The sequence below is a fragment of the Eleutherodactylus coqui genome, chromosome 12, assembly GCF_035609145.1.
Source record: "Eleutherodactylus coqui strain aEleCoq1 chromosome 12, aEleCoq1.hap1, whole genome shotgun sequence".
NCBI classification, from domain to species: domain Eukaryota; kingdom Metazoa; phylum Chordata; class Amphibia; order Anura; family Eleutherodactylidae; genus Eleutherodactylus; species Eleutherodactylus coqui.
The window spans coordinates 22,614,336-22,638,983 of record NC_089848.1 but is presented as its reverse complement, the minus strand read 5'-3'; the positions used below and the strand labels follow the sequence as shown (position 1 = coordinate 22,638,983).

Sequence of the window (24,648 nt, the reverse complement as noted above, 5' to 3'; positions counted from 1 at the left end):
TTTTTGGGGTGTTTCAAAACAAAATGACTAGCAACTGTTAGGAATGTAGACATGGATCCACTGCATCAACCTACCGAATATGCGATACCAGCAAGGCTAAAAGCTGACCCTCTAGCGTGCGGAGGTGAGATACCAGATTGCGGCAACACAGGCCGGGGATGAGAACAAGGGAAGGTACCTTGCCCTGAGCTGGTATGAAGGGGAAGGAAGACACTGCATATGAGCAGAGCTCACGTCCCGAAAAGGATGACCCAGTGGTCTTCCTCTAGGTGTTGCTGACCCTAACAGGACAGGAAATAAAGGAACAAGGATAAAGACAGGCTTGCAGGGATAACACAGGGGAACTCAACAACACTGCAGCACTGGAAGGAAGTCCTAGCTCAGCTATATAGGAAAGAGATTGGCAAAATAGCCTACAGCTGAGCAGAGAAACCCTGGAGCAATTAACCATAGAAGTGCTGGAAGCAGGTAAGAGTAAGCTCAGGTTACAGGGAGAGCAGGACAACAACCGCATCTGCCAAAACCAGGGAAAGAGAAGTTAATTCATGACTGGGAATGCTGCTTGTGTGTCATTCTTTCTGCTTTATTTAATAAAAAATGTGCATATCACAAATACAACGGAGTACGCGTTTCAGTTCTTGCTAGAACCTTGCTCACCTCTAGTTAGTCTGAACAGTGGATCTAACAGCAACTAGTGAGCGAGTTATTGATTGTCATCCTGTTGATAGCCATGTTTAAACGGAACTAGTATCCTTTGCATTCACTCTTTCAAGCCAATATTTGGATGGATGATAGTCGTCCTATGCAAAGGTACCTTAACAAATTGATCAGACTACACGCTGAATTTGTTTGAAGTCTGTAACCATGGATACACATAGGTCTGTATGACAGCTGTAGATATACAGGGGGGAAAAAAGTATTTAGTCAGACACCAATTGTACAAGTTCTCCCACTTAAAAAGATGAGATGCCTGTAATTGATATGATAGGTAGATCTCATCTATGAGAGACAACATGAGAAAACACATCCAGAAAATCACATTGTCTGATTTTTAACTAATTTATTTGCAAATTATGGTGGAAAATAAATATTTGGTCAATAACAAAAGTTCATCTCAATACTTTGTTATATATCCTTTATTGGCAATGACAGAGGTCAAACGGTTTCTGTAAGTCCTCACAAGGTCGGCACACACTGTTGCTGGTATGTTGGCCCACTCCTCCATGCACATCTCCTCAAGAGCAGTGATGTTTTGGGGCTGTCGCTGGGCAACACAGACTTTCAACTCCCTCCAAAGGTTTTCTATAGGGTTGAGATCTGGAGACTGGCTAGGCCACTCCAGGACCTTGAAATGCTTCTTACGAAGCCACTTCTTCGTTGCCCTGGCAGTGTGCTTGGGATCACTGTCATGCTGAAAGACCCAGCCACGTTTCATCTTCAGTGCCCTTGCTGATGGAAGGAGGTTTGCACTCGAAATCTCACAATACATGGCCCCATTCATTCTTTCATGCATACGGATCAGTCGTCCTGGTCCCTTTGCAGAGAAATATCCCCAAAGCATGATGTTACCAGCCCCATGCTTCACAGTAGGTATGGTGTTCTTTGGATACAACTCAGCATTCTTTCTCCTCCAAACACGACGAGTTGTGTTTCTGCCAAACAGTTCTACTTTCGTTTCATCTGACCATTTGACATTCTCCCAATACTCTTCTGGATCATCCAAATGCTTTCTAGCAAACTTCGGTCGGTCCCGGACATGTACTGGCTTAAGCAGAGGGACACGTCTGGCACTGTAGGATCTGAGTCCCTGGCGGCGTAGTGTGTTACTGATGGTGGCCTTTGTTACATTGGTCCCAGTTCTCTGCAGGTCATTCACTAGGTTCCCCCGCGTGGTTCTGGGATTTTTGCTCACTGTTCTTGTGATCATTTTGACCCCACGGGGTGAGATCTTGCATGGAGCCCCAGATCGAGGGAGATTATTAGTGGTCTTGTATCTCTTCCATTTTCTAATTATTGTTTCCACAGTTGATTTCTTCACACCAAGCTGCTTGCCTGTTGCAGATTCAGTCTCCCCAGTCTGGTGCAGGGCTATAATTTTCTTCCTGGTGTCCTTCGACAGCTCTTTGGTCTTTACCATAGTGGAGCTTGGAGAGTGACTGCTTAAGGTTGTGGACAGGTGTCTTCTATACTAATAACAGGTGCCATTACTACAGGTAATGAGTGGAGGATAGAGGGGCCTCTTAAAGAAGAAGTTACAGGTCTGTGAGACCCAGAAATCTTGCTTGTTTGTAGGTGACCAAATACTTATTTTCCACCATAATTTGCAAATAAATTTGTTAAAAATCAGACAATGTGATTTTCTGGATGTTTTCTCATGTTGTCTCTCATAGCTAAGGTCTACCGATGATGTCAATTACAGGGCTCTCATCTTTTTAAGTGGGAGAACTTGTACAATTGGTATCTGACTAAATACTTTTTTCCCCACTGTATCATGTTAGATTTTCAATCAAGATAATTTGCACATCTGTGTAGTTGTTTATTGTTGTGGATATTTAAGAGCAATAAAATAGATTGCCAGACTGCACATATCAGCCATAATTCAAAAACTAGGGATATCCTGAAGTCTGAGACACCTGGATGACAACTCCTGTTGGGCTGAAATCATGCGTGCCATTTTTGTGGCAGCTTCTGGAGCTTTGTTTAATATCTGTGAAACAAAACCAGATGTGAAATATAAAGCAAGGTCTTTATGAAGACAAACTACCTGGCCTTCCTGGCTTTAGGTCCCTCTCCATGGGGTGACTGGACCTCTCTATATTGGGCATTATAACCTCAGTTAAAAGTTACTATCTTCCATCTTGCTGAAATAAACCTGACTGCTTTTCATTATTCACATGATGCCTTCCAATAAAATTTTGGGAGGATTACATGCTAGCAAATAAAAATATTGATTTGATCAATTCACCTTTAACACAACCGAAGCAGAAGGCTTTTGTTACAAAGCCAAATTGAGTAATATATCATGAAGAACTTCTCTGGTCTTGTGTAACCTTTCTAGAACATACGTCTCCTGATCTTGACCTTTGCCAGTTTAATTCAGTTGCCCATTAACTGTTATGATTGCGTATTTCAGTAAGTCACGACTCGACATGGAATCTGTGCTGCCTGTAAACAGACATCTTGTATACTCTAATTTACAGATATGATCTTGCGCTTCAGGCACGTGGAAGACTACAAGAACCTACATTCAAGAATCCCACATTTATCTAAGTTCAGAAGTATTTCTGACAAACGTGAATTCAAATTTTAGAGTAGTTCAGAAAGACATTAGAGGCTCTCATTAGGCTAATTTTATATGAATTCCCATATTTTAGCCAGCCATCATACTGCCACATATTAACTTCCACACTACAGCTGCAACACACAGAGCTCCTATGGTTGTATTAGACCAAACTTACTGTAGATCTTACAGGGTCTCCAATAAGGTATCAAACAAACTAAAGTTAAACAGATTTTTATACCTTTTTTTTCTTCTTCGATGCATTGGCTAGATGCAGGTATTAGGCTGCCTGCAGATGGCCGGGTCGGATCCCGCTGTGAGAATTCTCGCAGTGGGATGCGGACCTGTGCCCCTGCAGAGGCCTGCGGCTCACCCACTTCCGGCGTCTTCTCTCTGCGCTGTGTGCCGGCTGCCGCACAGAAATAGAACATTTCGCGATTTGCTTCCCGCCTGTGATTTCACGCCGACAAATCACGGCCATCTGCCTAGGATTGCGTTTTCTAATAAAGTCCTATGGCAGCAGGCACAGGTGGAAATTCTGTGGGAAATCCTATCGCGGAATTTCCACCCGTGTGTAGGGGGCCTTAAAAAAGACTCTCCATGGTTATGTCCCTTATAGAGTCTAAAGCCCCATTTACATGCAAAAAAATCTTCCAAACGACTGAAAGATTTTGCGATCTATTTGCAGAAAGTGTTAATGGCCATTAATGGTGATCTTAGCTGTTATCACTATTATGATCATGGCTATAAAAGACTTTTTCTTCTTCTCTTCCTTTCATAGTTTAATTCACTAGACCTGGGAGGATGTTGACCGCGACGCCTCTGGCCTCTTTTAAAGAAATAACAGTAAGAATATTTAATTTCCCTCATTATATAGAAGGACTGGTAGAACGCAAATGCGCTCCACCCTGCCCCAATACGTCTGTAAATACGTCATCACACTGGCAAATGTGATGATGCTAATATGTTATTGATGTCACGACGTCAGCACTGGCCGTGACTCGGATCATGTCACTATACGGTGCGGAAGCACCATGGAGACGCCACCACAGCGACCTAAGTGGTAAGATGATTATCTCTATAAAAACAATGTCTCTTTTCTTTGTTATTTATGCTTGAAGAACGCACCCAAAGTTGCACCGAAACGCGTCCACCTCACTTTATTTTTCCTGTTTATGCTTGATTATGCACTACCCATTTTTATTGCAGCCTACTGCACATAATAAATAAGTTTTAGCTACCTGTTAACCTGCCAGTCTAAGTCAGTCTTGTGACGAGCGCAACAGTCATTTTTTTATTGTCATTGCCTATTATCCAGAACCAGAGTTTTCTTTTAATGTTGGAAACGGATGATCGTTACAAAAACAAAACACCAACATTCATTAGTCGGAAACTCACATGACAACAGATGTTTGCAGTTCTCAAAACTCTTGATGTTGCCACGGCAATCATTTATTAACTGAAGTTTATGGGATTGCACTCCAGGAACTGTTAACAACAATTAGGGACAATCATGTTGCATATATATATATACCCCTACAAGTACAAGTAAGGGACAGTTATGAATTGTATGGGATGCTATAAGTATAACTTCCCAACAAATTAATTAATGAGAATACTAATAATAAAAAGAATTTGAAGAAAGTCAAGAACTGGACATCACCTGGTCATGATCAAGGGCACGGCTATTGACTCCAATACCTGAGTAGCCTGCACCCATTAATGGCCACTATTTGCTGCAAATTTTAAAATTTGCAAACTGGAAGGATCAGTGACTGGTTGACAACTGGAAGAATGTATCTGATCCAAAAAGATCCATCAAAAGACATAACACCAGGGAATTGTAGGTCATTATTAACTTGTTTGCCCACCATGTTCAAATTGCTCACTGGCGTAATTGCAGATAAAATCCAAGACTATCTGGAGGCAAATAACATCTTGCTGGTGCAACTAAAAGGCAACAGGCAAAGCAGCAGTGGCACAAAAGACCAGCTACTGCGAGATAAGATGATTCTGGAGAACTACAGGAAGAGAAAAACAAATCTATACATAGAATGCGTTAAATTCACTTCCTCACAGTCGGATCTTTAAACGCCTGGAAAATATAGCCATCAGGTGAAACATTGCTTATTTATTGAACATGCGATGGAAGGCAGAATTGTTAGTTGGAAATAAAAATTGCAGAACAGTTAATATCAAGCATGGCATTTCTAGGGTGACTCCATTTCACCACTATCGATTTTCATCACTATGATACGGCTGTTCATCATTCTTCCAAATATAAACATCTAAGAAATTCAATAAAATTTCACATCTGCTGTACATGGATGACCTGAAATTGTATGGAAAAAAGAATTCCTTTCATTGACAAACCTTGTTAGAATCTTCCGTTTGAATATTGCCATAGAATTTGGCCTGGATAAGTGTGAAGTATTGCACTGAAAAAGGAAAAAAATGTGGAGTGATGGCATTGAAATGTCCAATGGTTGAGGGCTCAGTCACACGGGCGCATCGGCGCCTGTGTTACTGCAGATAACAGACGGCCGTACCTGAAGACGGACGTCTCTCTGCAGCGCCGGAGGAAATAACATGTGACCAGCTTCATTGACGGTCATGTGTTCTTTCATCAGCGCTGCAGAGAGACGTCCGTCTTCAGGTACGGCCATCTTCTAACTGTCAGTCACACGGGCATATCAGCGCCGGTGTACAGGTGCCGATGCGCCCATGTGACTGATCCCTCAGTTATAAGAGCTCAGCAGTCTGGGGCCTATAAACACCTCGTCATTTTTTAAAACATCAATCACGGGCAAGTGAAAAATGGGATCCGTAAGGAATACATCCAAACACTGCGAAAAATACTGAAGAGGAAGCTGAATGGAGTACCACTGAAGCCATCAACATCTGGGCTATACTCATCATCAGATATACTGCTGGTATCATTGACTGGACTCAGGCCAAGCTTGATGTTTTGGATTGAAAAACAAGAAAACTGTTGACCATTCCCTATAGTTTACATCTGCATAATGATGACCACCAGTTAATTTTGCCCTGGAAGATCACAGGCAGAGGAATGTTCCAAGAGAAGCACATGGTAGAAGAGGAAAAACAGGCCCTGGCACATTACACCAAAGAAAGTAAAGAATGGACATTGATTGAAGTGAACAAGCAGAAGCTGCTTAAAATACAGCGATCAAAACTAAAATATCGGAATGAAACTGAAAACTTGCATTACTAGTTGGCACAGCAAATGATTACATGGCCAGTTCCTGGAAAACATTGAGGGTAAAGTGAATATGGTTAGCAAAAAAGAAACAGAAGGACTGATTTTAGTCACACAAGAACAGGCGATCAAGACTAATGTGATAAAAACTAGGCTGGGAAAACTATAATAGTGCCAACTTGGTGCAACCATCGACCACGTATTCAGCTGTTGGGGAAAAAAATTGCACACATTGAGTACAAAGACACAATTTGGCTGCAAAGATGATTCATCGGAACCTCTGTAAAAACTACCATCTGTCCGCAACAAAGAACTGGTGGAACCCTAATCTCGAAAAAGGGGTTGGAAATGAAACACTTAAAATACTTTGGAGATTCCATATACAAACAGATAAAGTCTTGGCCCAGAACATGCCCAATTTTACCCAAAAAGGGGTGTGGCTTGTCAATATCGCTATACCCAGGAATGGCCGGTTCGATGAGAAGTAACAACAGAAGTAATAACCAAATATGAATTTAAATATTGAAATACAACATCTCTGGCACACACCAGCACCAGTTCTAATTGGCACACTGGGTGCCATGTCTAAAGACCTTGACCGGCACTTGAAGCAACTCAATATTGAAAAAATTAACATTATCAGTTTACAAAAGGCCAAACTGCTGGGGTCTACACGCATTTATGCTGATAAATAACGCCATCCTAGGTCCCTGGGCAGTGGCTGAAGGCAAACAACCAAGCTGTGATGCCGTGCTTGTGTTGTACTGCATAATAATAACAACATATTAAAGTTGCTTTCCAGTACCAAATAAATTTGATGTATTTAAAGAGGGTCCAAGAGTAGAGGAAAATGTGTAACTTTAATATACTATGGATTTCAAGTTAAATGGAGTTCATGTAAGCAACTATTTTTTCTATTGCTTAAATGCACCGTAGGGTGGCTTCAGATGAGCGATTTCCAAAATATGGCCGCTTCTGTGTAATTTTTTGCTCAGAGAACAAGTATAATTTATGTACGTCTGTGCAAATACTGTGCGTATTTGTGAGGGCATTGCTAGTTCACATAGATGATGGAATTGCCCCTCCCCAATGTAAATGACAATGAAGTCATACAAGGTTCTGGTGCACAATGGTTTGCACAGTGTTTTACGCATACCTGCATGTACATATGTGCGCGTTTGCACACCTCCCATATGGGGCTCTTTGGTGTGCAAAGACCCACAAAATACAGCAGGTCCTGTTTTTTTGCTCCCATTAGAACTGCACGTGCAAAAAAGAGAAAACACTTTGCAAATTAAAAGTTTCTTGCAGTGTTGTGTATACAGCCCCAATGCAAAGTCTGTGTAATCTTATACTGCACATGCATGCTACTGCAGTGGCAGATCCCCATGCTCCCTGCTGATATAGGGGGAGTGATGTATGATATAATGGCTGGATAGGACTACAAGTGGCTTGTTTGTAGTTTGTAACCATAGAGACTCATAAGCTCACATTAGAGCTGTATACACAAAACAGAATTTCTTTTGTACTAGACTATTTTCAAAGTTGTTTCTGGAACAATGGAAAGATTGTTTGCAAAACAGCACATTTTCTGCAGTCCTAATCATTGATCTTCAGGCTTTTGCTGTAAGATGTTTGTTTATGTTTCCAGTACTATACAATTGATGACCTATCCTCAGGATAGGTCATCAATAGTTGATCTGTGGGGTTCCGCTGCTCAGCATCCCGGATAATTAGCTGATTTAAATTACGGTGGTGCTCAGGTGAGTGCCACTATGATTGTAATCCATACCAGGTGCAACACCGTATATTGCATATCAGCTCTAAATGGAAATAAGCTGCTCTCGAGCCATGTGACCGATGTACGTAGTTCTGACAGGCCTGGGGAGGCGACGACACTCAGCTGAGCATTATAACCTCTTCAATCAGCTGATGAGCAGAGATCCCAAACGGCGGACCCCACTGATCAACTATTCATGTAATACCCTGAAGATAGGTTATCAGCAGTATACTCCTAGAAAGTTTATCCCTGTAAAGAGCTGTATGCAAATGTTCATCTCCTTGGATTGATTGACTATTTCCTTGCAGCACTGGATTCCTGGGTTCTCATCCAACCAAGGACAATGCTGTCCCGTCTGGGTTCTTTCCCTTGCGCTAAAAGCCATATTGATACAGTGAGTTAATTTTCAAACTATGAAATTGCCCGTAATGTGTCTCTGAGACTGGAAAATTAGACTGTGAGCCGCCTTGGTAAAGAGCATGATTCAACCCCTTAAGGACCAAGCGCTATAAATTTATGGTGCTTGGTCCTGGGCTTTAATCCTGGCAGATAGTAAAGTTATAGTAGATGGATGCCCCAGTTACAGGGAAAAAGTGTCAAATAAAAAAAAACAAACATGTGAATGTCCCCCAGAGGTCTTATATGACATCATGGGGGACATAAATAGTAAAATTACAGAATAAAACAAAAATATATACATAAAAAAGAAAATAACCCAAAGCCGATGTGGTCCAAACCTTCGCCATATGTGTCCTGTAATCCCAAACCATACATATTATATATCAAAAGGTCCAAAACAAAATGAGGAACCCGTTCCCATACTTTATTTTAGCGTAAATATACTAATTTAAAAAAAAAACTGTTAATGTTAAAAAAGACTTTTTTTTAGCTTTTTAGCCCCAATTACACTAATAAAGGAAAAAACAGTCAGTGAAAAAGATATTAAAAAAATAGCTCTAGAGGTCAAGGAAAAAAATGCAACAAAAATAATTTTGATAGCTGAAGGAAAAAAAATTGGGCAGTAAAACCACCACATGGGGAAAATCCCTAAAAAGTATCTGGTCGTTAAGGTATGAAACAGCCTGGTCCTTAAGGGGTTTAATTGTGATAATCTCTAAACGATATGGCAGAACTGTCTGGCCCTACATAGGCAGCAGAAATAAATACTAGATCTACTCTACAGAATCTGTGTACATCTTCCTCGCCGAAGCAGCCTATTGTAGCCTATGAGAATCATTGTTATCGTACTTTATTTATTTAAGCAATACAAATGGGATTTTCTACCTTTTTGTCACACAGTCCTGTTATATTCTCAAGGACAACGTTCCAAAAATGGTCTTAGATCATAGATTAACCTTGGTAATAAAAAAGTCAATTAGCATGAGAGCAAGACTCCTGGTTATGTACTAAAAAAGGCCGGTTATATTTTAGTAACATGAATAAACACATAATCCACAGCTCTGTCTTCTCTTAAGAGAAATAATGTAATTTGGGAAAGTCATTACAGAACATTGCCAGACTTATTCCAATCACAAACTGAAGAGCTTGTAATTTAATCACGGCTCTGTATCATTAAAATTGCATCTGCAAGAACAACTGATGGTACTGTATTAGAAAAATCATTTATTTTCCACTTGTACTTCAAACTTTTCTCTTTCCACTTCAGAGTAAACTCATTAGCCTATATTTTATCACAATACAAGTATAGTAACGTGCTGTGCAACAAATGCTTTCTCTTTATATTTTCAATCACTAGGCTGAAAATCCTAATGATTGCATGCAGGAGAAAAGCTGCATCTGTAATATATATGACACTGGATTAAGTAGAAAAAGTCACTTTTACTGAAATCTATAAAGATATTGGCCCACATTTATTAAGAGTGGCATTCCATACACAAGGCTAAAAGACGTTCTTTGAAGTGAATTATGCCAACTCACTAAAATCCTTGCATCATTGTCTGGTTTTAGCAGTATTAAATATGATCTGAATTGTTGAATACACCCACTCTTAGTACATCAGGCCCATTTTCCAGTCATGTTCAATTTTTTAAAGTGAAGTGTGAAAAAAAATCTACATTTTTGCACAGTTATGGTGCCATCATGATTTGTGATAAATAGTGGTGCAAATTACACAAAAGATTAGTGCAAACTGCTTATTAGATATGGTCCCTTGTTTTTCATGCTGCCTTCAACCAACATGCCTGATATCTCAGGTTGAGCTCCCACACATTTTTATTGCAGAATTAGGGCAGTTTCACACAAAAGTAGGGATTTACCATTCTAAAAGTGGATGCAAATTTTAATGCACATTATGTCCACGGTAAAAAATTATGACAAAAAAGTATGTTACTTGAGCCGGTTAGATTTTAAAAAAAGGAGATGTTACTAATTGGGCATCACCACTAGGGCGGCCCATAGAGATATGGCAAAAAATAAAGTGGCAGCTATACAAAAAGACCCCTTCACAATGTGTTACATCTGCTAATAGTAATTTAAAGGTTTAACTTTAAATTCCAACCGCAAGATGGGGCTTAAAAATGTATATTAACAGAAATGGCGCTTATGGAATATTTCCGATTGCACAAGCTGCAGCTTTAGTATTAACAATTTGCTTTGCAAAAAAACCAATATACTTTAAGGGTTGCTACACACAAGCGTGTGCGTACATAGGTGGGCACCCCTGTACGCACAAAAACACGCATGTATTCAGGTACGCATTGTCTTCAATGGAGCCACGGCTGCTGCCGGTGGCTCCATTGAAGATAATGGTCTGGCAGCGCCCATAATTGTTTTTCAGGAAAGAGCTTTAATTATAAGCCCTTCCCTGAAAAACAACAATTTTAGTGTAAAAAAAATAAAATAAATATATATATATATATATACATATATATACATATATATACATACACACACACACAAACATATATACTTACCTGTCAGTAAGCCGTGGCTCCATTGAAGACAGTGCGTGCATTCCCTATGGTGCACGCATGTCTTATCTTTGCAGGCGCACGCCTGTACAGCACGGACATGTGAACACACCATAGGGAATGCATTGGTTCTAATAGACACGTGTTTTTGTGCGTGCGTATGCACACACAAAAACACGCTTGTGTGAAGCCACCCTAAAACATTAAGTATTGACAATGCCATTTGTCCTAGCAATCTCCACATTTGTGCTGTCCCCACAAAAATACCTCCAAGTATATGAAAATAGTCAAAATGACAACACAAATACTTGTTAGTGAGTGCTTAAGGAGTGGACAGCGGACTTCTTGGTCATCTGTGTTCGAACAGCCTTGTGATTTACTTCCACGACTTGAAGCAAAAGTTGTTTTTCTTCTTCGTCATTAGTAAAAAGTCTAAAAAGTCATGGTCTCTGAGCACAGCCTGGTTGTAGACATAAGAACTCGAAACTCTGCCCCAAATAAGGGAAACAAAATAGAGGGTGTCTTGCTTTGTAGTTGAAAGTTGAGTTTTTTGGGCCACCCTGATAGCCACTCGTCCCAACAGTTTTCAGTATAATTTACATCTGAAATTGGTCCAAATTTGATCAGAAATCTACTCTGGCTCACAGCTGGCTCAGATTTCTTATTAAGCGCATCTTGCATTTGCGAGTATCCTATTAACCTCAATGTTTGAAACGCTAGTAGAGATGAGCGAACCTACTCGTTTCGAGTAATTACTCGATCGAGCACCGCAATTTTCGAGTACTTCCGTACTCGGGTGAAAAGATTCGGGGGGCGCCGGGAGGCGGGGGGAGGCGTGGTGGAGCGGGGGGTAGCAGCGGGGAACAGGGGGGAGCCCTCTCTCTCTCCCTCTCCCCCCCTGCAACCCCCCACTCACCCAAGGCGCCCCCTGAATCTTTTCGCCCGAGTACGGAAGTACTCGAAAATCGCGGCGCTCGGGCGAAAAAGGGGCGTGGCCGAGTACGCTCGCACATCTCTAAACGCTAGTCTTAGCAAATTCTTCCATAGTGTTTTTTTTTCAAAAAAAACACTGGGGTTTTTACAACCTTTTTTTCCAAGGTTTTGCTTACCACATTTTATTCAGAAAAAAAACACAATGGCCAGTTTGCTGTATCTCAATAGGGAGTTATGAGATGCATTACAAAGATTGCACTTGTCTCACATTTGGTTCCTTTTTATGGGTCCATAGTATTTTTTGATGTTATATGCTCTACGTTTGGTAATTTTTTTCAGATGTTTTCCCGATTAAAAAATGAATATGTAGGAAAAACCTCCAACCAGAAAGTAGAAAACAAAAAAATTCGTGGCATGCAGAAGTATAAACGAAAAGATTTTCAAGAGAAAGTGTTTAGTTCTGCCATTATTTAGCTAAAAATGAATATAATGTAACATTTCCATACACTGGTACTGTTCCATAGGCCTCATTTAAAGCTACATACGTACATTAACTATGATTTGACTGGTGTTTGCTTCTTCTGTCTCTACTTCTACCCCGCATATGACTCAGATGGATTCAGGATACTATAATAATTACATCTAGACAAAGGAAAGTATGTTGCCTGCTGTTCCAGTTTTGTAACAAAGAAATCTGATGCTATACATGGACTATTTCATATACTTTCAGTGATTGTATACCCACTATGAGATATACAGCACATTTACTTAAATGTCCTTGCACCTGTCTGATGCCAATAATGAAGTCTTTACAAAGCAATCCTACTATTTCCAAAGACATATGCACTTAGCAAGGGAGCTGAAACCTCCAAACAGGGTATTAAGCGTACAATAAGACAGTAAATAGGAATGCTTTCAGTAATTGTATACTGCAATGGTAACATAATGTGAGCTTAGCAAAGTAATGCACAAAATAGACATATTGAGAGAATTTCCAAGTACTAAGAGTGTGAAATAGTTTCATATTGTCAAGAGAAGAGAGGCTGAACAAGAAAATGTCTCAGTTTAGCTCCTTCAGTTTTGATATACACCTATTTTACTCCGATAAACGTTGTTGGTTCCTAACATAAGCTTCTATGTTCACACTAATTTATAGACTATTTTCATAAGTTAAACTTAGCAACATGTAACTGTAATTATGAAGAGAATTTTAGTATCTTGTCCAATTCATTTTATATTACAGGGTGTCTGAAAAGTGGGGAAACAGCCCATACAGAATGAAAATGGTTTAGCACATGGTGATCTAATGTTGTATACAAGCTGCGTGGGAAGGGGGAAGCCTGTTAGTTCATGTCACCAACATGGTGGCCATTTTGAATGCCGCCATCTTGGATTCAACTTTAATTTTTCCAAAGGGAAAGTAGGTATGTGATATATCAAACTTGCAGAGAATTTCACCAGAAAAAATGGTATGTTTCATTGTAACATAACTTTATTTGTTCTCATGTTAACACAGTGATTTTTCTACATTATAGACAATGAAGAAGTGTCATTGCTGCATATTTCAATCAATACCATCAAACCAAAGCTATTATTATCCACAGTCTAGTTGCCAAACTTTTTTTTTAAAATGCTTCATCAGTACCAGTTTTTTAGTCATCCAGATTTGGGTTGATCAGCAACGTAGTTGAATTCTTAGAATTTGGAAAGAAACTTGGCAGCTGCACTATGGGTAATGGGAGGTCCGATTGGGTGGTGTTGATTGAAATCTGCTTCATTTCCTCTGGTGACATTGTTTGCCAATTTTATATATCACACGCCTATCTTCCTATTGGAAAAATTAGAGTTGAATTGACGATGGTGGCATTCAAAATGGCCGTCATGTTGGTGATATAGTGCAACAGGTTTTTCCCTTCCCAAGCAGCTTGTATGCTAAATTGTATCACTGTGTGCCTAAACATTTTGATTTTATATGGGTATTTATGTACTTCTTATAGGGGAGGCAACTTCAATTTTTTGATACAAACACAAACAAACATGGGAAGAACATGCAAACTCCATACAGATGTTGCCCTAGGTGGGATGTGAACCATGGCCATATTATATTATTATATTCCTTTTCTTGACTTACTGCTTATAGGCAATGTACAATCAAGTCAAATTTCCAGTAAATTCATTGTTACATGTAGAGAGCATCCATCCTGCCCATATTGTCAAGAATTTACCCTTGGGGGAATTTCCACATGTCATGCGCTTATGTACCAATAATAGAAACTATACACAGGAATGTCAATATATTACTAGACGATTACGGAATAGAGAATATTTAGATCTATGGATCCAATGTGGACAACAAGTTGCATTGAATAATTATGAGGTAAGCCATGGACAGCTATCTAAAAAGAATGGATGACATGAAGGTGATATTTCTACATTTGGAACACAATATTCCGCAGATAATACATTAATTTCCATAGTCAAGAAATATTTACCTATCCTGCATATGGATGATTAATTGAAAACTATATTACAATCGGGGTCTCTGTGAAGGGGGTACGACTATACAGAACATTCTTAGTCCTTCGGTCATGAAAGCAAAATCTGATGTGACGACATGACTGACCACGAAGGGCTCATACAGATATGGCATGTCTGCATGTGGATGTTGCAAATACATGTTGGCTACCAAGACATGTCTGCCCAATGTAACTAAAAGGGACTAAAAAAAAATGTGTCATTTATTAATCGTTCCAGCACACATGTGGTTTACGTATGTGATTAATAGTTCTTTGTGCGGTCTACAATAGGTGGGGTCAACTATAAGATTTTTTAAAAATGCATTGCAGAGCATATATATGATTTCTGCCATGTTGGTAATCTAAAACTTTCTCCGGTAATACAACATTTTTTTTTTAACAGATTCAGGAAACCTTACTTCATTCCAGGTTTTGGACTTGGAGAGGGCTAACAAGCCTCACAGAGGTGGACATTGGGAGGCAAAATTGAGGAACAGAGAAGCTTTTTGGATTATGGTTTTAGACAGCCACCATCTTGGAGGTTTAAGTCCTCGCTTTGATTTCCTTTACATCCATTGATACTTTGTGGTAATATTCTTTATTGTGTTAGCTATTGTGTTAGTTTTTGATGTCATGTGCATTCTTAATGAGATAAGTTAATTATTCATCACATGTGTAGAAGTGGTTTGTTTCTAACCAGAAGCTGGGAGCTGGGAATGACATTGTCAGGAAGAGCCAAGTTTGTGAGGCTTGAAATGCGTAAACGTTTTCTGCTTCCATGAGGATGATTTTAAGCAGAGGTGTAACTTGAAACTTCTGGGCCCCAATGCAAAATCTGTAGCAGGGCTCCCTAATCTAATGCCTTATTCATAGTATTGGGTTCTCTATATGGAAAAGAAAGGCTTTATTGGACCCCTAAGGTTGATGTGCTCAAGTGCAACTGCATCCTCTGCATCCCCTGTTGTTATGCCCCTGGTTTTAAGGATGCTACAATAAAAAGTTTGTTTTTAATTATATACGAGTGCTGGAAGAACTTTTCTGTTCTGGAATTGGATCCACTCGTAGCTGAAGCAGTTGCCTTCCTTGCACCATGCTTTTCAGTTTCCAGGATATTTTCCGGTATGCGTGAATTGGTTCAAATCTCTTTCTAGTGACTATTTCTTCAATATTATGCCGTGCTCCTTAGACTGTGACTGTATGTATATATTATAAAAATGGAAAACATTTACTATGAATATGGTACCACAAGTAACATCTTTACTCATGCAATGCCTCGATAAAATAGTTTGCCCCGATAGCATGAACAAAGCTGCCTTAATATTCTCTGAAGGCCAGTCTGATACTTCTCAGTCTGTACAAATATGTATTCTTATGCGATAATTAGAAGATCTAATGTTGGAGCAGCTGTGTCTATGGTGGGATCAGATGACACATCATATATTCACATCATATATTGGCAAATCTATGGTCTCTAGGGGCTTCAGGATTTATAAATATCCAACAGTGATATTTAATGAACCTTTCTCCAGGGCTTGGAATTATATCCTGTCTGAGTGTTCTATTAAATTAATGAAATTGATTGTAGAACATGAGAATAGAAAATTGTAGGAATCAAAATATTAAAATCATGGAGGTGAAGGAGTCTGTGAAAAAATTATCCCCTCTTTCATTTTTTTCTATGTTACAGTCTAAACTACAAGCGAAATATCCAATATGGAGGATTATACTATTAAAATCAAAAGTAGCAAATTTATGTTGGATTTACAGGACTAGAAGGAAGATAAAGTTTATGTCTGGCACTGCAGAAGCTCTAATACACCCAAGTCTATTTTGAAAAATAAATCATTGAATAAAAAAAAGCAATGTTTTTTCTTTATCTTTTTCTTTATTGGAACAGGCACCAAGCACCGGCCAACACAAACACCGGACACCGCTGATATGGAGAATACTGCGGATCCGGGCAATGTTCTAAAAAAACAGCAGCGTTATTGGAAACATCGAATTATACTCCAGTTCATAGGTGCCTCTAACAAGAATTTTTTATCTCATGGCAAATAGGGGAAGGGGGGGCAGGTCGTAAGTGGATAGGTCGCAACCCACAAATATGAAACACGCAATGTCGTCGGAAAATCTTAAGAAAAATCGACAGAGAATTTTGTTGGTGAGGTCAATAGCCAATCTGCCCCTGTTGATTTCTATGCTTGTATGTATAGTTTTCCAAGGCACTGCAGATTGGAGGACAGACATCTTGAAATATTAGTTACTAAATCCTGTAGCCTACATCTCTGTCAGATCAAGAGAACAAAGAGCAGAACAGAGAAAACTACTATTACAGATGGCTGTGTGAAAGTGCTGGAGGATGGTGGAGAATATCAGTGGCTCTTATCAGCTAAAGGGCAATGGGGCCAGTGGCTAATCAGAGAGAGGATGAGATAGATGAGACAGCTGTGTAATAGTGTTGAATGAACTTTTGAAAAGTTTGTTTTGGACGGTTCAGCGAACTTCACAGTTATCTGAATTAATTCATGCCAAACCCGAACTTCACCATTACCTCTAAAATTGGTGTATAACACGGTGGTGGTAGTCTTTCTCTGGCTCAGCAGTTAGCACTGTTGCTTTGCAGCCTTGGGCTTAAATCTGAACAAAGGCAACATCCACATGAACTTTGTATGTTTTTATTGTTTTTCATATAAACACCTTTATTTATATTGTACATACATATTATGCAGTGCTTTACATCACTTGGTATTTTAGGTCCCAATTGATGCTAGCAATGTATATTTACCTATTAGTATGTTTTTGGAGTGTAGAAGGAAACCTACACAAATACAGGGAGAACATACAAACTTCATGCACATGTTGTCCTTGGTCAGATTTCAAACTAGGATCCCCGCACTGCAAGACAACAGTGCTAACCTCTGAGCCACAATGCCTCCTTCTCCCCCTGAGAGTCAGTGGTTAGCCCTGTTGACTTGCAGCACTAGAGTCCTGGGTTCAAATGTGATCAGGTACAATAACCGCATAGAGTTTGTATGTTCTGTTTTAATACTCTTCTATATGCTTCAAGCCTGCTGCAGTAAAAGTGTACTAGAGAACAGAAAACGAATGCATTTAAAGCGCTCGAAATAACATGCCACATCACTTTACTTCCATTAATGGTTTAATTGCACGGAACGTTGTGCTTGTTGAGACTTTACAGTATCAGCAGGTGTCAGCTTCCAACTGTTTGTCTATTATTTGCCTGCTCAATTTTCCATGTTTGTGGTTTCCTTTTGTGAAAGCATGAGATGAAAAACAATAATTTATTAGTTTCCTAATATCATGGAGTTTGTCCATTTAAGCCTTTGTCATTAAGAAAGTATCATACTGTCAGTTTACAGCCCCAAACTGTTTCTTAGGCCTCATTTATGCAAGATGCTTTAGAGCTCATACACATGAGTAATACAGCATATACAAAATACTGTGGGCCCATAATGTATCTCAGTGTGCCTCCAGGTTTGTACAGAGATACATGGAAGGCATTTCTTATGGATTCCAAGAAAAAGTGAATCTACACAAACACATGAAGAACATACAAACTCCATACAGGTGTTGTCCACATTTGGACGTATGACCTCAGTTGTGCAAGGCAGCAGTGCTAACCACAGAGCTACTGTGCTTCTTCTTTCTCTTCCTCCTCAACTCACCATGTGTGTTCGGCAAATCACCTAAGTTCCCTTCAAACTTTTAGCAAAGTTAAAAACAAATCAGGCTCAATGGGTTCAGTTCCCTCAACACTATTGTGTTTTATTGAGTGGACCTTTACTATGCTACACAGCCTCTGAAAGAGGAGAAAGGAGAGAGAGCTGACCTTGTGCTCAATCATGAGAAGAGACCGGCTCATCAGTGCTAGGAATGCCTCTAAGACCAGGCTCATGTGAGCGGGTCGGATACTGAATGAGGATATCTGCAGCAGAAGACCTGCGAATGATCATGGAAACTAATTGTGAATTGTTGCATATATGTGCAGTTTTTCGCACGGATGTACAAGTATGGACAACATATCATCCATGCAGAAGAAAGATCGCAAGCAGGGAATGACATCAGAAAGTAGTGCAAGCCCCTGGAAAAACTCGATTATTGCTCAGGCAACATTCTATTGTTCTATCATAGTGAGAGATGTGCTGAGAGTCATGGAAACTGCTCTCTAGGCATGGCTGGTTTTATACAACTTATTTTGGAAGTAGTATAAACCATTAAAAAAACACTTATTGTTCTGAAGGGAAAGCCCAGAGAAATAAGCCGAGGTTGCAGACAGCAATCTAGATTGTTGTGTTGCTCTTCATACTCTGTCTTGCATTGTCAGCCCACAAATTCTTGCTTTCTTTATACCATTGGTTATTAGGTTTCCTAGCAACTTGCAAGCGAATCCACGTCCATATCCAATGTTAATTGCGTATGCTCTGCAGATCAAAAGTATCCATAAAGATCAATGGAGCCCGGAATTTGCGGTAAAATAGAGCATGCTGCAATTTAACTTCTGCTCGCAGAATCTGCAATTCCTACCCGCAAGTGTGAGCAAACCAGCAAAAATCCATGCATTTCAATGCCCGCGTATTACAGCGTGTCGTCTACACAGACAGCGATCGTGGAATCCGCAATTCAAAACTGCTCACATGAGACCTCCTAAATCAGAAATTTGAATGCAGGAAAGTCTGTAAACTTAGCATGAGGATTTCTAAATGCACGAGAAAGAAAACTCAATGCAAAAAAGACCGATAAGTGAATCTTTTTTTCTGTAGGGACTTACTTAGATATGTGTAATGTTTTTTTTTATGCACAAGGTTTCCATGGCCTTCAGGCCTCGTTTACACGGGCTACAAAATCTTGCTACAAAATCATCACTACAAAACACAAGCTTCCAAACATCTCATGTGAAAGAACCCATTGGAAACCATGAGCTTCACATACATGTGTTTTGTAGTGATGATTTTGTAGTGAGATTTTGTACCCGTGTGAAAGAGGCGTAAAACTTGTAGCATTACTATTTGCAAACACATTGCCTGAGATAGGAGAATATATAGTAACTGGTTTATATCTCAAGCTCTTATGTTATTTATAGTGAAAGGAGCACCAAAAAGCTCAATATATGCTGCATGTGGCGAAAATAATAAAATGTCATCTGTAGCAGAAAATGAAGGTCAGCACACTTACAGTCTCTCACTGTGCATTTAATCCAGGGAAGCTAACCCCCCAATTCCAAGGACAAGCATAAAGCCACAGCATCATGGGAGAATCCTTCTGAAGATTTGCATAATTTTATTCAAGTAAATCCAGACAAAAAAGTGTAAGCATGAAATATGCAGATTATTTTGCCAAAATGCGTTTTTGCCTAGATTTACTTGAATAAAATTATATAAATCTTCAGACTGATTTGCCCGTGATGCTGTGACTTTGTTTTTCGTTAATGAAATGTCACATTCACACCCTTGAAATCTCTTATCACTGCTGTCTTGTTTACTGGGATGCAGTCTTAATGGATTTGGTCTAACATGTGCACACGCCTACAAGGACATGTGAACACCAAAGAGTGGGGTCTCATACACAAACCCCTCTCCTATGTACAAGAATGGAAAGCCACCTGTTGGACGTCTGCTGTCCTGTTATTACATGTCAGGCTGTTATTAAATATCAGGCTGGCCATAGCTTTCCTGGCAAGATATACTATTTGCCAGGGCTGCCAAGAATGAGACTCAGGGCGATCAGACCTGCATCCTCTAAAGGGTTTGTGCATTTTGGCACAAACCCTTTTAAGTGCCATACCTGACACGTACCACTGGCTACAATGGCGCTGATAATATATCAGAAATGCTATGGGTAATTCACATTTTCAATAACGTATTAGATCAATCAATATATGCTGCTTTGTGCAGACATTAACCATCACCTTCTAGGAGAAAGCAACCTCTATTTTGTAGACAAAGTTACTGAGCAGTGGTACACAGTTTAAGTTCCCTGCAAGTTTATTATGGAAGGTTTTTTTGCTTGTTAGAGGGGTATTGCCATCTGTAACTTTTATAACATATACACAGAATATGTCATGAAAGTCTGATAGACTATTTATTTTTATTTAGGCCCACATAGCCCTTGGCATGGCTTAATGCATTGGTTGGGGATGGTTGAGAGGTATGGAATCAGCCAAGTAGGCTGTACTACATTGTTACCATATCTCCCATGGAAGTTGTTAGAGAAATCTAGTCCCTTTAAGTAGGCCTGATGTCTTTAAGATATCAGTGAGAGGTCAGTATCACTTCTCTATGAGCCTATAACAAGTAAACAGTTCCTAGAATTGTAGAGACACATTGTCTGTCCAAGTTGGTCTGGATCTCCTACGTTATTTTCACAAGAATCTCCTGACTGTAATCAATGGTGTGTGTGAGATGGTCATGTATTATGTAACGCTGATGGTTGAAATCCTAGATTATGTCATGTTTTTGCCAAATCTTGATTTCAACATCATGTAGACCATCTCAGCCTGGGAAGATTATTTTTCTGCCAAGAATGTATTTAGTCATATACATTGATTTTGTCATACTTGTAAGACAACCTATTTCTATACGTATTGGACCACCTTCTTTTATCCTTCTATAAAAGATAATGAGGGGGCAGTTCACGAGGGAAGCTCTACCCTTTGACTCAAATCAGCATCTGTCTTGCCTGGTTTCTTCTAAGGCCTCATGTCCACGGGGAAAATCAGCTGCGGATATGTAACAGGGATTTCTTCTGCGGATGCAGTGCGGTTGAGCTTAAATTCCTTTTTTATTTTCATGTGGGAGATCAATTGAGCTATGAGCTCCCGCACGCGTGATCTGCACTTAAATGGAGCATTTCGCGTTTTTTTTTTCACGCACATGAAATTTTTAAATCACTTTTAAATACTATCCGCGGGTATTTATCCACCCGCTGGTGGCCAATGCATTCCAATGGGAAATTCTTTGATGCGGATCACGCACGCAGGTGATCCGCTGCGGATTTTAAATATTATTTTCCCCATGGACATGAGGCCTTAAGGGTGTGGTCATACACGACTCTTAGGGCTCGTTCACATGAGTGCTGTGGGCAGGCAGTATAGCCACATAAAAAAGATCACGGCTATACTGCACTAAAGATCACGTGAACTGGTTAATTCCAGCTACCTGAAGTAGCCCATTCACATGATCTGCAGTCTGGGATGCGTGCTTTCCAGCTCTCACAGGAGTCTATGCGCACACAACAGATCTTATATGCGACCTGCAGTCGCATGTCCTATCTTTATTAGGTGGGCAAATTTAGCACATCTAACATTCTTTTATGTGAACACTTCTATAGGAACCCATAGGTCAAGGGGGGCAGAACGACATTACCATAGTTAGTACCCACATCTATCAGATCTTCATGGCATATCCATGATGAGAATACATCCTTAGGGCTTAGTCACACGGGCGCATCGGCACCCGTACACGGGCACCGATGCGCCCGTGTGACTGAGCCCTTACTGCAGAAAGTAGACGGCCGTACTTCAAGACAGACGACTCCCCGCAGTGCTGAAGAAAGAACACATGACCGGCAATGAAGCCGGTCACATGTTCTTTCTCCCGGCGCTGCAGAGAGACGTCCGTCCTGAAGTGCGGCTGTCCTCTCCCTGCAGTAACACGGGTACCGATGCGCCCGTGTGACTAAGCCCTTCAGGGAGCAATTCTGATCATATCAATTACATATATCATAATCATGTAAGTTTGTTGAATTTTCTAAAATATTAGCATTCAACACTTCTAGTTTTTGGGCGTGAGGAAATACACATTTTAAAGCTCTAGCTATCAAATTCAATACTGATGAATCTTCCCCACATAGATAGGAAACACACAATAAAATATTGCAATTAAAACAGGTTCTTCTCTGCAACACTTTTTAGACTTTTATTAAATATTAATGTTACTCCTGTGGGACTTTACCTTCACCTAAGGTATGATATATATGTGAACTGATTTGCTTATGACAATATGACACTCACAAAGGATTCCCAAGGGCTCAAAGCTGCCTTGTGGCACTAGATAGATTTATTTGATGCAGATTTATGTGACAAAAAGATATCCATATCTCACAATTCTAATACCCTTGCAGTTGACAGGACATATAGAAAGACAGGGCCTTGAGCCTCAGGATTAACAATGAAATGTTAACTAAGATGAGGAAAAAAGCTCAAGGCAAAGGAATTCAATTTCTGATTTGGGAAAAAAAAAGAAAATTGCATGAAAAAAAGCTAAAGGCCCATAAAATTGTGTCATCTGAGTAAAATATAACTGCAAAGCTACCTTTCTAATTTGCACAACAAAACTTTGTAGATCTCATGAGACAGCTCTGTTCCGAGTTAACTCATTTGAATATATTTAATTTGAAATATTGCATTCAGCAAACAACTATTCAGTACTGTTCAGGAAGCAATACACTAATAATGCTGGAATTTAAATATATAGGGCTTGTTTCACTTTTTAAAACTTTCCTGCGTTGCATAATTCTTCTTGTTAGCTTAAAAAAATACAAATATGTATTTTAACTTGAGAATAGTTTCCTGTTACACATTCTATTTCCTGCGACAGTCATGCTCTGATTAACACAAGGCTTTACCTAGATGGAAAGGGAGGCTGCTGAGGCATGAGCCACAAATGCTGGACTGTGAGGCACCAACAGCAAGATCTAGTAATAAAGTTTTAATAAGATTGGGGTACATACTATTTTGATTGCAGACTTACAGTAAGGAGGGGAAAAAATCCAATTATGAACTTTAGAGCAAGGGATCTAAACTCAATTTTTGTACCAAATGGAAGAAAGCCTAATTTTGCCTTCGCATTAAGACTCTCCTGTGACAAACCTATTACGGACTTCCTATTTTTCTAGCCCTTTCAAAACTGAAGATGCTCCCGTTTAAGTACTTAATCATAGACAAAAGAAGAATACAACAACCCCGAATTAAAGTGGCTAAATACTAAGACATTACCCCTTTCTAATCCAATTTGTATCCTGGTTTTCCTAGGGGGCTTACTCTTTTTCTGCCTTTATACAACGGCGCTATCTGCTGGATAAAGCCAGTACTGCATTAGGTGACACATTGGATAGGCTCCAACAGAAGAGAGGCTGGCAATATACAGTAAGAGAACCCCGACGGATGTCTTCCAACATGAGAGCTGTACAGCCTTAAATCATAATGTCTTCAGAGGTCAGACAGCGGATTGGAATGGGTTCAGATGGATGTTAGCACGGAAATAGGTCAATAGTCAACCTAATGCAATCCTACTTATCTAAGTTCTTACAAATATGTTTTGCCCCACCTTATCTTTGCCTCTTAAGCTCCACTTAACACATTGATAATGTGGCTGCAATTTAATGTCAGAATTATCAAAATAACATCCAAACCAGTGGCTTTGAGAACTGATCTTAAAGCCCCTTAGCACCACTTAACCATACAAAGATAGCTTTAGAAGACATTTAGATTTCATATTTCCAAAGGTATAGTGTATATACCTGGAAAAGCTCCTGATAAATGCATTAAACAGAGCATGTGACAGATGTCTAACAGTGACATTCATCTCTCATAACCTAATAAAGGATCGGATTCAGAGTGTTTTTGTATAATGGATCCATTAAACAGATGCCATTTAGACCAGGGATGATGGAAGCCACTGTTGGGCATATGTTTAATGGATCATCATCTGTAGCTTATAAATAGTGTTAGTTTAATGGATCTATCATGGAAAGTTATTAAAAAAACAAAGTTAAAACAAAAGTGTCCATGACCCACCGGCTAATATGGTATCTTTTAAATGTAACTCTATGTTATTCCATACCTTTACAGCTTTATACTATTGTATACTGGCCAGACAGAGGCCAAAGGGACCTTCTTTTGCCTCCATATGACTAATGAAGCTTAGAGTTTTCATTGAGAGCTCTCTAGGCATATATGCTAAATGCAACAA

The 24,648-nt window shown here is 39.6% G+C and overlaps 1 protein-coding gene across 1 annotated transcript in view; it reads right to left on the bottom strand.

Annotated features, from left to right (window-relative positions):
• Positions 1 to 24,648, bottom strand: part of CNTNAP2 (contactin associated protein 2) — a 1,903,897-nt gene that overhangs the window by 953,711 nt on the left and 925,538 nt on the right. The window lies entirely within an intron of this gene.